Source organism: Phocoena sinus, chromosome 2 (assembly GCF_008692025.1).
Source record: "Phocoena sinus isolate mPhoSin1 chromosome 2, mPhoSin1.pri, whole genome shotgun sequence".
Taxonomy (NCBI): domain Eukaryota; kingdom Metazoa; phylum Chordata; class Mammalia; order Artiodactyla; family Phocoenidae; genus Phocoena; species Phocoena sinus.
The window spans coordinates 55,552,252-55,566,482 of record NC_045764.1 but is presented as its reverse complement, the minus strand read 5'-3'; positions in this window follow the sequence as shown (position 1 = coordinate 55,566,482).

Sequence of the window (14,231 nt, the reverse complement as noted above, 5' to 3'; positions counted from 1 at the left end):
CAAATTGCCTTAGAGATAAATAAGCACCTCTAAAATTACTTCTGAAATTCTCAAATATAGCAACAGCTAATTTTTAAAATCTTTGTTTATCTGGAATAATCTTTAATAATAAAGATAGTTTTATAAATTTTTGGTGAAATAAAATTAGGTATTCAGAGTTGTATGCACATATAAAATTTTTTCTACCTAGATTTAATAATTGAACAAGTTTGTGTTATACCTACTAGATGTTTAAGACTATAAAACTATAAATCTAACCTAATGTCAAAGTGTACAATAAAAATAAATTTCTTTATGTACGTCAGGTACAGTAAAGTTATTTTAAAAGGGAAAAAATAAAGAATCATAGTTTAACATTTTAGGTTCTTTGCCCCTGAGATTTTTTTTTTGACACTTCCCTAATTTGCCAACAAGACACTCATGGTGATGGCTAGATTTGTTTATATAGCTTATGAAATTTTTATGATCAATTCAAACATAATTGATAAGCACAAATGATTTAAACAGATGTTAGTGGGATACAATTTATAAATGAACTCTTTAATAGTTATATTTTATATTTCTTTTTTATTCCTTTCCATTTATATATCTTTTTTTAACCACAGTATATTGAAATATAATTGACATGTAACATTGTATTCATTTAAGGTATATAAAAATATGATTTGATATACATATATATTTTGAAATTATTACCATAAATGAGTCTGTTCTTAAACATGAGAAATAAAAGGCACATACCTTTAGAAAATAAATTTGCTACCAAATAATAGCACGTGCCAAACAGTTAACGATTGCCTAATTCCATGTTTTCTCTATAAAAGAAAGAAGAACATTTGTTAAAAATTGTAATCGGTATACATAAATGAAACCAATAAGACTAGTAAGGGTACATAAATAAAATGCTTTATACAGGGAAACAAAAAGCTTGCTTTTAATAAAGAAAAGTATGATTGACATGAATTCCTAAGGGAAAAAAAATGTGTTCAGCCATGTTTGTTCCAGAATGAGAAAGAGACAAAAAGTAAGACAGAAACTGAATGGAATTACGTAGTAAAAAAATGTGGAAGAAATGTGGGGAAGGAACCTTGGAAAAAGAATCTTATATTGTGTGCTCAAACCTGGTTAAAATTGGGATGGATCTATTTATAAGATTTTTTTAGATAAGTTTTAAAATACAGTGAAGTAAATCTAGAATTTGGTTCTCTCTGTTACAAAAACAAGTTTTCATAGGTTATTGGTCAGTTCTTAATAATAAATTGTAAAACAAAAAGTTGTTTTAATGTTAAGTATTCTGCCTGGGAAACCACGATTTTGCATCTTAAAATAATTTCCTGTACTTCATGATATCTTTATCAAGTCATTATTTATTTAAAATACCAAGTCTTGTCAGTATAAGAAGAGGTAAGGTTTTTACAACTGTGAAAATTTCTGTATTCTCCTTTGAAATCTTTTAATTGTCACTTTCGTTAAATGGATAACTAAGAATAGTTTCACAGTGAATTGTGATCCTATTTGATAAAGTGTTCAAAACTTTTGAATTTTTTGGCAACTCACCAAAATCAAACTTTAATTGAGTTTTTTATTTATCTCAAATTAACTTTAAAATTTCCTGAAGTGTCCCTGGAAAATCTAAAGAATTTGTCTATCCCCTTGTAAAAGGTAGGTGCTAAACTAATTAACTTAACTTTGTACATTAAATTACATGAGAATCATTGACAAATAAGAAGTAATGATAAACCGTGTATCATGTGAGACAAATAAGTCAGTGCTGGGCTAGAAAGCAGAGTGGTAACGGCCTCCATTTCAGTGGGTGATTGAGAGCACAGACAAGCCAGACAAGGAGTAAAGCTTGAAACAAGGAAGATGTGGAGAAGGAAGGGATTTCCGAGCTGAGTCTTACAGATTGCAGATACTGCTTTAGGTCATACCCTAGGCATACACCAAGGATGCAACATTGAGCAAGATATATATGTCCTCTGCCTTCAAAGAGCATGAAGTCTAGAGAGAGATAAACAGCTGTACAGATGAAAAGCTCTTCGTGCTGCAGGCAGGAGTCACTGCTGTGCCTCTGAGGTGGGAGAGTCAACTTCAGGACACTGGTCCACAAGAGACCTCCCAGCTCCACATAATATCAAATGGCAAAAATCTCCCAGAGATTTCCTTCTCAACACCAGCACCCAGCTTCACTCAACGACCAGCAAGCTATAGTTCTATGACAAACATCTAGCAAGACAGGAACACAAACCCACCCATTAGCAGAGAAGCTGCCTAAAATCAAAGTCCACAGACACCCCAAAACACACCACCAGACATGGACCTGCCCACCAGAGAGACAACATCAAGCCTCATCCACCACAACACAGGCAATAGTCCCCTCCACCAGGAAGCCTACACAACCCACTGAGCCAACTTTAGCCACTGGGGACAGACACCAAAAACAAGGGGAACCACGAACCTGCAGCCTGCAAAAAGGAGATCCAAACAGAGTAAGATAAACAAAATGAGAAGACAGAAAAACACACAGCAGATGAAAGAGCAAGATAAAAACCCACCAGACCTAACAAATGAAGAGGAAATAGGCAGTCTACCTGAAAAGAACTCAGAATAGTGATAGTAAAGATGATCCAAAATCTTGGAAATAGAACAGAGAAAATGCAAGAAACATTTAACAAGGACCTAGAAGAACAAAAGATGAAACAAGGAATGACGAACAACACAATAAATGAAATTAAAAATACTCTAGAGGGGATCAATAGCAGAATAACTGAGGCAGAAGAACGGATAAGTGACCTGGAAGATAAAAGAGTGGAAATAACTACTGAAGAGCAGAATAAAGAAAAAAGAATGTAAAGAACTGAGGACAGTCGCAGAGACTTCTGGGACAACATTAAATGCATCAACATTCGAATTATAGGAGTCCCAGAAGAAGAAGAGAAAAAGAAAGGGAATGAGAAAATATTTCAAGAGATTATACTTGAAAACTTCCTTAATATGAGAAAGGAAATAGTTAATCAAGTCCAGGAACCACAGAGAGTCACATACAGGATAAATCCAAGGAGAAACATGCCAAGACAAATATTAATCAAACTGTCAAAAATTAGATACAAAGAAAACATATTAAAAGCAGCAAGGGAAAAACAACAAATAACACACAAGGGAATTCACATAAGGTTAACAGCTGATCTTTCAGCAGAAACTCTGCAAGCCAGAAGGGAGTGGCAAGACATATTTAAAGTGATGAAGGAGAAAAAACTACAACCAAGATTATTCTACCCAGCAAGGATCTCATTCAGATTTGATGGATAAATTAAAACATTTACAGACAAGCAAAAGCTGAGAGAGTTCAGCACCACAAAACCAGCTTCACAACAAATGTTAAAGGATTTTCTCTTGGCAAAAAACACAAGAGAAGGAAAAGACCTACAAAAACAAACCCAAAACAATTAAGAAAATGGGAATAGGAACATACATACCAATAATTACCTTAAATATAAATGGATTAAAGGCTCCCAGCAAAAGACACAGACTGGCTGAATGGATACAAAAACAAGACACATATATATGCTGTCTACAAGAGACCAACTTCAGCCCTAGAGACACATAAAGGCAGAAAATGAGGGGATGGAAAAAATATTCCATGCAAGTGGAAACCAAAAAAAGCTGGAGGAGCAATTCTCATATCAGAAAAAACAGACTTTAAAATAAAGACTATTACAAGAAACAAACAAGGACACTACATAATGATCAAGGGATCGATCCAAGAAGAAGATATAACAATTGTAAACATTTATACACCCAACATAGGAGCACCTCAATACATAAGGCAAATACTAACGGCCATAAAAGGGGAAACCAACAGTAACACATTCATAGTAGGGGAATTTAACACCTCACTTTCACCAATGGACAGATCATCCAAAATGAAAATAAATAAGGAAACACAAGCTTTAAATGATACATTAAACAAGATGTACTTAATTGATATTTATAGGACATTCCACCCAAAAACAACAGAATACACATTTTTCTCAAGTGCTCATGGAACATTCTCCAGAATAGATCATATCTTGGGTCACAAATCAAGCCTCGGTAAATTTAAGAAAATTGAAACTGCATCAAGTATCATTTCCGACCACAACACTATGAGACTAGATATCAATTACAGGAAAAGATCTGTAAAAAATACAAACACATGGAGGCTAAACAATACACTACTTAATACCGAAGTAATCACTGAAGAAACCAAAGAGGAAATCAAAACATACCTAGAAACAAATGACAACAGAGACACGATGACCCAAAACCCATGGGATGCACCAAAAGCAGTTCTAAGAGGGAAGTTTATAGCAATACAATCCTACCTTAAGAAACAGGAAACATCTCGAATAAACAACCTAACCTTGCACCTAAAGCAATTAGGGAAAGAAGAACAAAACAACTCCAAAGGTAGCAGAAGGAAAGAAATCATAAAAATAAGATCAGAAATAAATGAAAAAGAAATGAAGGAAATGATAGCAAAGATCAATAAAATTAAAAGCTGGTCATTTGAGAAGATAAATAAAATTGATAAAACATTAGCCAGACTCACCAAGAAAAAAAGGGAGAAGTCTCAAATCAATAGAATTAGAAATGAAAAAGGAGAAGTAACAGCTGACCCTGCAGAAATACAAAAGATCATGAGAGATTACTACAAGCAAGTCTATGGCAATAAAATGGACAAATTCTTAGAAATGCACAACCTACCAAGACTGAATCAGTAAGAAAGAAAATATGAACAGACCAATCACAAGCACTGATATTGAAACTGTGATTAAAAATCTTCTAACAAACAATAGCCCAGGAACAAATGGCTTCGCAGGCGAATTCTACCAAACCTTTAGAGAAGAGCTAACACCTTATCCTTCTCAAACTCTTTCAAAATATAGCAGAGGGAGGAACACGTCCAAACTCATTCTACGAGGCCACCATCACCGTGACACCAAAACCAGACAAGGATGTACAAAGAAAGAAAACTAGAGGCCAATATTACTGATGAACATAGATGCAAAAATCTTCAACAAAATACTAGCAAACAGAAGCCAACAGCACATTAAGAGCTCATACACCATGATCAAGTCAGCTTTATTCCAGAAATGCAAGGATTCTTCCATATACGCAAATCAATCAATGTGATACACCATATTAACAAATTGAAGGAGAAAAATCATATGGTCATCTCAATAGATGCTGAGAAAGCTTTCAACAAAATTCAACACCCATTTATGATAAAAACCCACCACAAAGTAGGCATAGAGGGAAATTTCCTCGACATAATAAAGGTCATATATGACAAACCCACAGCCAACATCATCGTCAATGGTAAAAACTGAAAACATTTACACTAAGATGAGGAAGAAGACAAGCTTGCCCACTCTCACCACTCTTATTCAACATAGTTTTGGAAGTTTTAGCCACAGTAATCAGAGGAGAAAAGGAAAAAAAAAAAGAATCCAAATCGGAAAAGAAGTAATGCTGTCACTGTTTGCAGATGACATGATAATATACATAGAGAATCCTAAAAATGCTACCAGAAAACTACTGGAGCTAATCAATTAATTTGGTAAAGTAACAGGATACAAAATTAATGCACAGAAATCTCTTACTTTCCTATACACTAAGGATGAAAAATCTGAAAGTGAAATCAAGAAAAGACTCCCATTTACCATTGCAACAAAAAGAATAAAATATCTAGGAATAAACCTACCTAAGGAGACAAAAGACCTGTATGCAGAAAATTATAAGACACTGATGAAAGAAATTAAAGATGATACAAATAGATGGAGAGATATACCATGTTCTTGGATTGGAAGAATCAACATTGTGAAAATGACTCTACTACACAAAGCAATCTACAGATTCAATGCAATCCCTATCAAATTACCACTGGCATTTTCCACAGAACTAGAAAAAAAATTTTCACAATTTGTATGGAAACACAAACGACCCCGAATAGCCAAACAATCTTGAGAACAAAAAACGGAGCTGGAGGAATCAGGCTCCCTGACTTCAGGTTATACTACAAACGTACAGTAATCAAGACAGTATGGTAGTGGCACAAAAATAGAAATATAGATCAATGGAACTGTATAGAAAGCCCAGAGAAACGCACACACATATGGTCACCTTATCTTTGATAAAGCAGGCAATAATATACAGTGGAGAAAAGACAATCTCTTCAATAAGTGGTGCTGGAAAAACTGGACAGGTACATTTAAAAGTGTGACAATAGAACACTCCCTAACACCATACACAAAAATAAGCTCAAAATGGATTAAGGACCTAAATATAAGGCCAGAAACTATGAAATTCTTAGAGGAAAACATAGGCAGAACACTCTATGACATAAATCACAAGATCCTTTTTGACCCACCTCCTAGAGAAATGGAAATAAAAACAAAAATAAACAAATAGGACCTAATGAAACTTCAAAGCTTTTGCACAGCAAAGGAAACCATAAACAAGACCAAAAGACAACCCTCAGAATGGGAGAAAATGTTTGCAAATGAAGCAACTGACAAAGGACTAATCTCCAAAATGTACAAGCAGCTCATACAGCTCAATGACAAAAAAACAAACAACCCAATCCAAAAATGGGCAGAAGACCTAAATAGACATTTCTCCAAAGAAGATATACAGATTGCCAACAAACACATGAAAGAATGTTCAACATCATTAATCATTAGAGAAATGCAAATCAAACCTACAATGAGATATCATCTCACACCAGTCAGAATGGCCATCATCAAAAAATCTACAAACAATAAATGCTGGAGAGGGTGTGGAGAAAAGGGAACCCTCTTGCATTGCTGGTGGGAATGTGAATTGGTACAGCCACTATGGAGAACAGTATTGAGGTTCCTTAAAAAACTACAAATAGAACTTCCATACGACCCAGCAATCACACTACTGGGCATATACCATGAGAAAACAATAACTCAAAAAGATTCATGTACCAGAATGTTCATTGCAGCTCTATTTACAATAGCCAAGAGATGGAAACAACCTAAGTTTCCATCACTGGATGAATGGATAAAGGTGTGGCACATATATACAATGGAATATTACTCAGCCATAAAAAGAAACGAAATTAAGATATTTGTAGTGAGGTAGATGGACCTAGAGTTTGTCATACAGAGTGAAGTAAGTGAGAAAGAGAAAAACAAATACCGTATGCTAACACATATATATGGAGTCCAAGAAAAAAATAAGGTCATGAAGAACCTAAGGGTAAGGCGGGAATAAAGACACAGACCTACTAGAGAATGGACTTGAGGATATTGGGAGGGGGAAGGGTAAATTGTGACAAAGTGAGCGAGTGGCATGGACATATATACACTACAAAACGTAAAATAGACAGCTAGTGGGAAGTAGCCACGTGGCACAAGGAGATCAGCTTGGTGCTTTGTGACCACTTAGAGAGGTGGGATATGGAGGGTGGGAGGGAAGGAGACTCAAGAGGGAAGAGATATGGGAACATATGTATATGTATAACTGATTCACTTTGTTATAAAGCAGAAACTAACACACCGTTGTAAAGCAATTATACTCCAATAATGATTTTTTTAAAAAGTAATGATAAAGTTTCTGATGTTATATGTATGTGGATATATATTACTAATACATATAATCAAAAAATTATATGAAGTTTATAAAAATTTGTCAGTACTCTCATTGCCCGGTTGTGGTTAAAAGTTGTATGCCATATAAATAAGTAATTTTCCTTATCTAATGAACTCTCATCAGAACTTTAATCATGGCTTTTTAACTCATATATCATTCACTGACAGTTATTATTTGCTTTGATTCCTCTCTCAAAGTATTTACAAACACCTATAGGCTAGAATGCCCCATGATTTTAACACTTGAATAACTTTTAGACAATGCCTCTGGGCTAAGTTGCAGCATGGTGACTAAAGTTACTAATACTATATTTCATGTTTGAAAGTTGCTAAGAGAGAGTTGTGGCCAAGATAGTAGAGTAGGAAGAATCAAGCTTACATTCTCCCATGCATACACCAAAATTACAACTATTTACATAGAAACTATCTATAACAATAACATGAAGGCTAGTAGAAAATATTTTCCACAACTAAAGATATAGAGAAGAAACCACAATCAGATGGGTAGGATGGGTAGAGACACAGTATAGCCAAAACACACACCCTGGGTAAACAACCCACAAATTGGAAGATAATTACAATTGCAGAAGTTCTCCCCAAGGAGTGAGGATTCCAAGACAAACAATGAGCTCCCCAGACAGAGGGTCCTACACTGGGAAAACAAGTTCCCAGACTGTCTTTGAAGGCCAGTGGATCTTGCTTACATGAAAGCTAGAGAGTTGTAGGAATCAAAATCAGCACATGCACACTCCACACACTCCAAGTCCTAGTGAAGAAACAGTATTTTGAAAAGAGCCTGGGTCAACCCACTTTCTGACCTTGGAGAGTCTCCCAGAGATGCAGGAGGCAACTGAGACTCCCCCAGGAACATGGACATTGGTGGCAGCCATTTTGGGGTGCTCATTCTTCCATGAGGACACGGATGCTGGCAAGCAATGTTTTGGAATCCTCCCTCTAGCATATTAGTGCCAAGGGATCACCCACCTATCAGAAGGGCAGCACCAGCTCTGTATAACCTTATCTTCTATAGCCAGCCATGCCAGGACCTGTCCTCACCCACAAGCAGGGTGACCCCAGCCCAAGGACCCCACCCCCCAGGTCATGGAGCCATATTGGGAGACAGCCCTGCCCACCAGCAGTCCAGCAGCCACCATAGGAGGTAGAATTTGGCAGCCAACTAAGCTAGGGGCAAGCTCTGCCTACTAACCCACAATAAACAGCCCCAATACAAGAGAAGAGTCCATGCAGCCCACATACACTCTCCTCTAGAGCTTATGCTCTGGTGACCAGAGGGGAGTGAGCTGCTGGGACCCATAGGACATCTCTTACATAAGATCACTTCTCCAAGATTGGAAGACATAATCAATTAGCTTAATACATAGAAATAAGCACAGAGAATTAGGCAAAATGAAGAGATAGAAAATTATTTTCCAAATGTAGGAACAAGACAAAAGCTCAGGAAAAGAACTAAAAAACTTGAAAATAAGCAATCTACCCAAAGAAGAGTTCAAGGTAATGATCTAAAGATGCTCAATGAACTCAGGAGAAGAATGGATGAACACAGTAAGAATTTTTTAAAAGAATTAGAAATTATAAAAAAGGACAAAACAAAGTTGAAGAATACAATAACTGATATAAAAATACACTACAAGGAATCCATAGTAGATACAGAGGGGTGGATGAGCAAAGTGGAAAACAGAGTAGTGGAAAACACACAGCCTGAACAGAGGCAGGGGTGGGGGAAAGGAGAGATTTTTAAACAATGAGGATAGTTTAGGAGATCTCTGGGACAACATCAAGAGTATTAACATTTACATTATAGTGGTCCCAGAAGAAGAAAGAGAGAAAACGGCAGATAACTAATTTGAAGAAATAATGAGTGAAAATTTTCCTAACCTAAGACATGGATCAGACATCCAGGACTGGGAAACACAGAAAGTTCCAAATAGGATGAACCCAAAGAGATCCACTCCAACACACATAATTAAAGTGGCAAAAATTAAAGATAAAAAGAGAATCTTAAAAGAAGCAAGAGAAAAGCAACTAGTTATAATCAAGGGAATCCCCTAGGACTAGCAGTTAACTTTTCAGCAGAAACTTTGCAGGCCAGAAGGGACTGGTACAATATATTCAAAGATATGTAAGGAAAAAACCTACAACCAAGAATACTCTGCCTGGCAAGACTGTCATTCAGATTGGTAAGGCAGATAAAGTTTTCCTTAGACAAGCAAAAGCTAAAAGACTTTAGCACCACTAAACCAGCTTTACAAGGCTTCTCTAAATGGAAAAGAGAAGACTACGACTAGAAATATAAATATTATGAGAGATAAAAACTCAGTGGTAAAGGCAAATATACAGAAAATACTAGATTTTCCACTTATCAAGCTTGTAGGAAGGTTAAAAGAGGTGGAGAGAGACCAGTGCTGATGGCTGCCACCTTGCTGCACCTCCAAGTCTAAAATGTATGCAAGGTGGGGCTGATAGTACACACAATGGCTAGGCGCTGAATCTTGGGTTGTCAGACCCTGGTAGAAGACATTGTCTAGCGGCCCAGAGACAGCCCAAGGGGCTTGGGGTGTAGTCCAGTCTGAACCTTGGAGCCCACTGTCAATGCACACATGGAGGGTGCAGGTCCAGTATCAGAGCCCACTGTCAGCATTTGCATGATGGATCTGGGTCCAGCATCAGAGCACAATGTCAGTGCTTGCACTGTAGGGACAGGTCCAGCCACAGTGGACTTCGTGGGCACACACATGGCAGGGGCAGATCTGGCCTCTGAACCTATTTTCAACACCTGCACAGTGGGGGCATGTCCAGCAGCTGTGGAATTTGTTGGCCTGCATGCTGAATACTGTCACAGAAATGCACATTTTGGGTGGATTGACCCTGGGTAGGAGTACACAACAGGTGCTGGTACTGTTGTGGGCAGCACTCCAGTTCTGCCTACCCCACACTGTACCATGGAGTCAGATCTGGTGCAGCCAGTTCCTGGGAGAGACTTGTAATAGAGTCAGTCCATGTCCTAGGCTGCAGCACAACCACCTCAATTCCTGTAGCCGCAGCACCTCAGCCTGCAGCACCAGTACACTCCATGACACAGCCTAGCAATAAGTCTGAGACAAACACAATGGAGCAAGGGACGTGACCTTGGGATGCTTCTGGGAAGAACCACAGATGCCTGTAAGGATGGTGCATAGGTTCACCATGATCACATGAGCCTCACTTGCTTCAGCACTCACCTTCTTTTGGACAGAGCATGAACTCAAGGGCAGTAGAGCCTTATCAAACCCAACCATCAGTTCTTCTACTCAAACAACTGGGAAGAAGGCTCTGCCCCCCACAGGGCTGTGATAGCCACAGAGCAAAGAGGAGGCCCCACCTCACATCCAGTGCAGGCTCTGGTGACACAACATCAATCATACCCCATCAATGGAAGAATGGCCAGCACATTCTGAGGGACAATGTGGCTGGCATCCATACCAAAAACAGTCCTCACACCAAAAATTGGACTCACACAGTCTAAACAGGGACAGTCTCACGTAAAAACACCACTTCAGGACCACAATAGATAATTGTTTCTCCTAAATTCTTAGAGACTGAGAAAGTTAAGTAAACTAAAAAAGTAGAGGAACTACTCTCAAATAAAATCACAAGATAAATCCCCTGAAAGAACAAATAATGAAACAGACCTCACCAGTCTACTAGACATCTAGTTCAAAAAGGAGGCGATAAAAATGTTAAAGGAATAAAGAAAGATTAGCAATAGAAATGTATATCACTATAACAAGGAATTAGAAACTACAAAGAGGAACCAGTCAACATTAGACAACTAAATTGAGGAGATAAAAACCAACTTAGAAGAAATTAAAAGCCAATTAAATAACACAGAAGAATGAATAAGTAATCTGGAAGATAGAATAATGGAAATCACCCAATCAGAACAGCAGACAAAAGACAAATGAAAAAAATAAAAGCAACATACAAGATATATGAAATAATATAAAGCATGCTAACCTATGTATAATAGGGGTTCCAGAAGGAGAAGAGAGAAAGAGGATCCAAAAAGTATTTGAAAAATTTATGGCTGAAAACTTGCCAAACAAAAAGAAGGAAACTTACATCCAGGTACAAAAAGAACAGTGGGTGCCAAACAAGAAAAGTCCAAACAAACACACACCAAGACATATTATGATTAAGACAGTAAAAGTTAAAGACAAAGAGAGGATTCTAAAGGCAGCACGAGTAAAACAAAGTGTTAATTACAAGGGAACCCACATAAGGCTATCGGATGATTTCTCTGAAGAAACTTTGCAGGCCAGAAGGCAGTGACATAATGTATTCTAAGTCCAGAAAGGGAAAAACTTGGAACCTAAGATAATCTACCCAGGAAGATTGTCATTTAGAATAGAAGGAGAGATAATTTCTCAGACAAGCAAAAACTAAAAATAAATAGCAATACTAAACCTACCGTAAAATAAATATTGAAAGTTTTCTCTGCATGGAAAACAAGCAAGAATCTATCGAAAAGAAACAGTTACAATAAGAAATGCAAATATATAAAAGGATTGAAGTTCACTTAAATAAGCTAGTATATAGGGTAAAAATAATCCAAAAGATTTTTTTGTAAAAAAAAATAAAACTACAATTAATGACAAAAAGATAAACATGAAGAAGTGAACAAGCAACTACAAAATCAATGGAAAACAAGGTTTAAAATGGCAATAAATACATATCTATCAATAATTACATGTCAATGGAATAAATGCTCCAGTCAAAGACTGGATTAAAAAACAAGAGCCTAAAATATGCTGCCTACAAAAGACCTACTTTAAGGTAAATTACACACATAGATTGAAAGTGAGGGGATGGAAAAAGATATTTCATGCAAACAGAAATGACAAGAAAGCAGGGGTAGCAATACTTATATGAGACAAAATAGATTTTAAAACAAAGGCCATAAAGAAAGATAAAGAAGGACACTATATATAATAGAAGGATCAATACAAGGAGAGGATACTACACTTGTTAATATTTATGCACCCAATATAGGAGCACCTTAATATATAAAACAAATACTAACAGAAAGAGAGATATTGACAATAATACAATAATAGTAGGAGAATTTAACACCCCACTGACATTTATGAACAGATCATCTAGACAGAAATTCAATACTGTAATGCAATAGAGGTCCAAAATGATGCAATAGACCAGTTGGACTTAATTTCTGTTTACATGACATTACATCCAGAAAAACAGATACACATTATTTTCAAGCATGCAGGAAACATTCTCTAGGATAGATCACATACTAGGTCGGAAACAAGCCTCAACGAATTTAAGAAATATAAATCATTTCAAGTATTCTTTCTGACCTCAAATGGTATACAGAAATCAACCAAGAAAGAAAAGAAGGGAAAAGAATGAACACGTTGACACTAAACAAAATGTTACTAAAAAAAACAGTGGATCAACAATGAAATCAAAGAAGAAATTTTAAAATACCTTGACACAAACAGCAATGAAAACACAACCTTGTGAAATCTATGAGATGCAGCTAAAGCAGTCCTTAGAGGAAGTTCATATTGGTACAGGCCTTCTTCAGAAAATATGAAAAATCTAAAATAAATACCCTAACCTACCACTTAAAAGAATTAGAAAAATAAGAACAAACAAAACCCACAGTCAGCAGAAGGAAAGAAATAATAAAAATCAGAAAGGAAATAAATAAAATAGAGATAAAAAACAGAAAATATCAACAAAACCAAGAGTTGTTTTGTTGCAAATATTTAAAAAATTGACAAACCAATAGCAAGTTTAATCAAGAAGAAAAGAGAGAGGATCCAAATAAGGAAAATAGGAAAGAGGTGAAATAACAACCGATTCTGCAGAAATACAAAATAAAGAGAATACTGTGAAAAATTATATGCCCACAAATCAGACAACCCAGAAGCAATGGTCATTTCTAAAAACATTCATCCAACCAAAATTGAATCAAGAAGAAATGGATAATTTAAACAGACAAATCAGTAGAAGTGAAATACACTCTGCAAGAAAAAAGTTCTGCAAACAAAAGTCCAGGAGCAGATGATTTCACCAGGGAATTAATTCTACCAAACATACAAAGAACTTATACCTATCCTTCTCAAAATCTTCCAGAAAAGTGAAAAGGAAGGAACACTCCAAAAGTCACTCTTTGATGCCAACATCACCCTGATACCAAAAACCAGACAAAGACTACAAAAAATAAAGGGAAAAAGAAATTACATGCCAATATCTTTGATGAATATAGATACAAAAATTTCAACAAAATATTAGCAAACTGAATTCAACAACACATAAAAACGGTGCTACACCACAATCAAGTTGGATTCACCCCAGGTTCATAAGGATGGTTCAACATATGCATATCAATCAATATGATACACCACATCAAAAAAGAAAAGACAAATTTACATGATAATCTCAATAAATGCAGAAAAAGTATTTGATAAAATTCAACATCCATTCATAATAAAAACTCTTACCAACGTGTGTATAGAGGGAGCATATCTCAACATCATAAAAGCT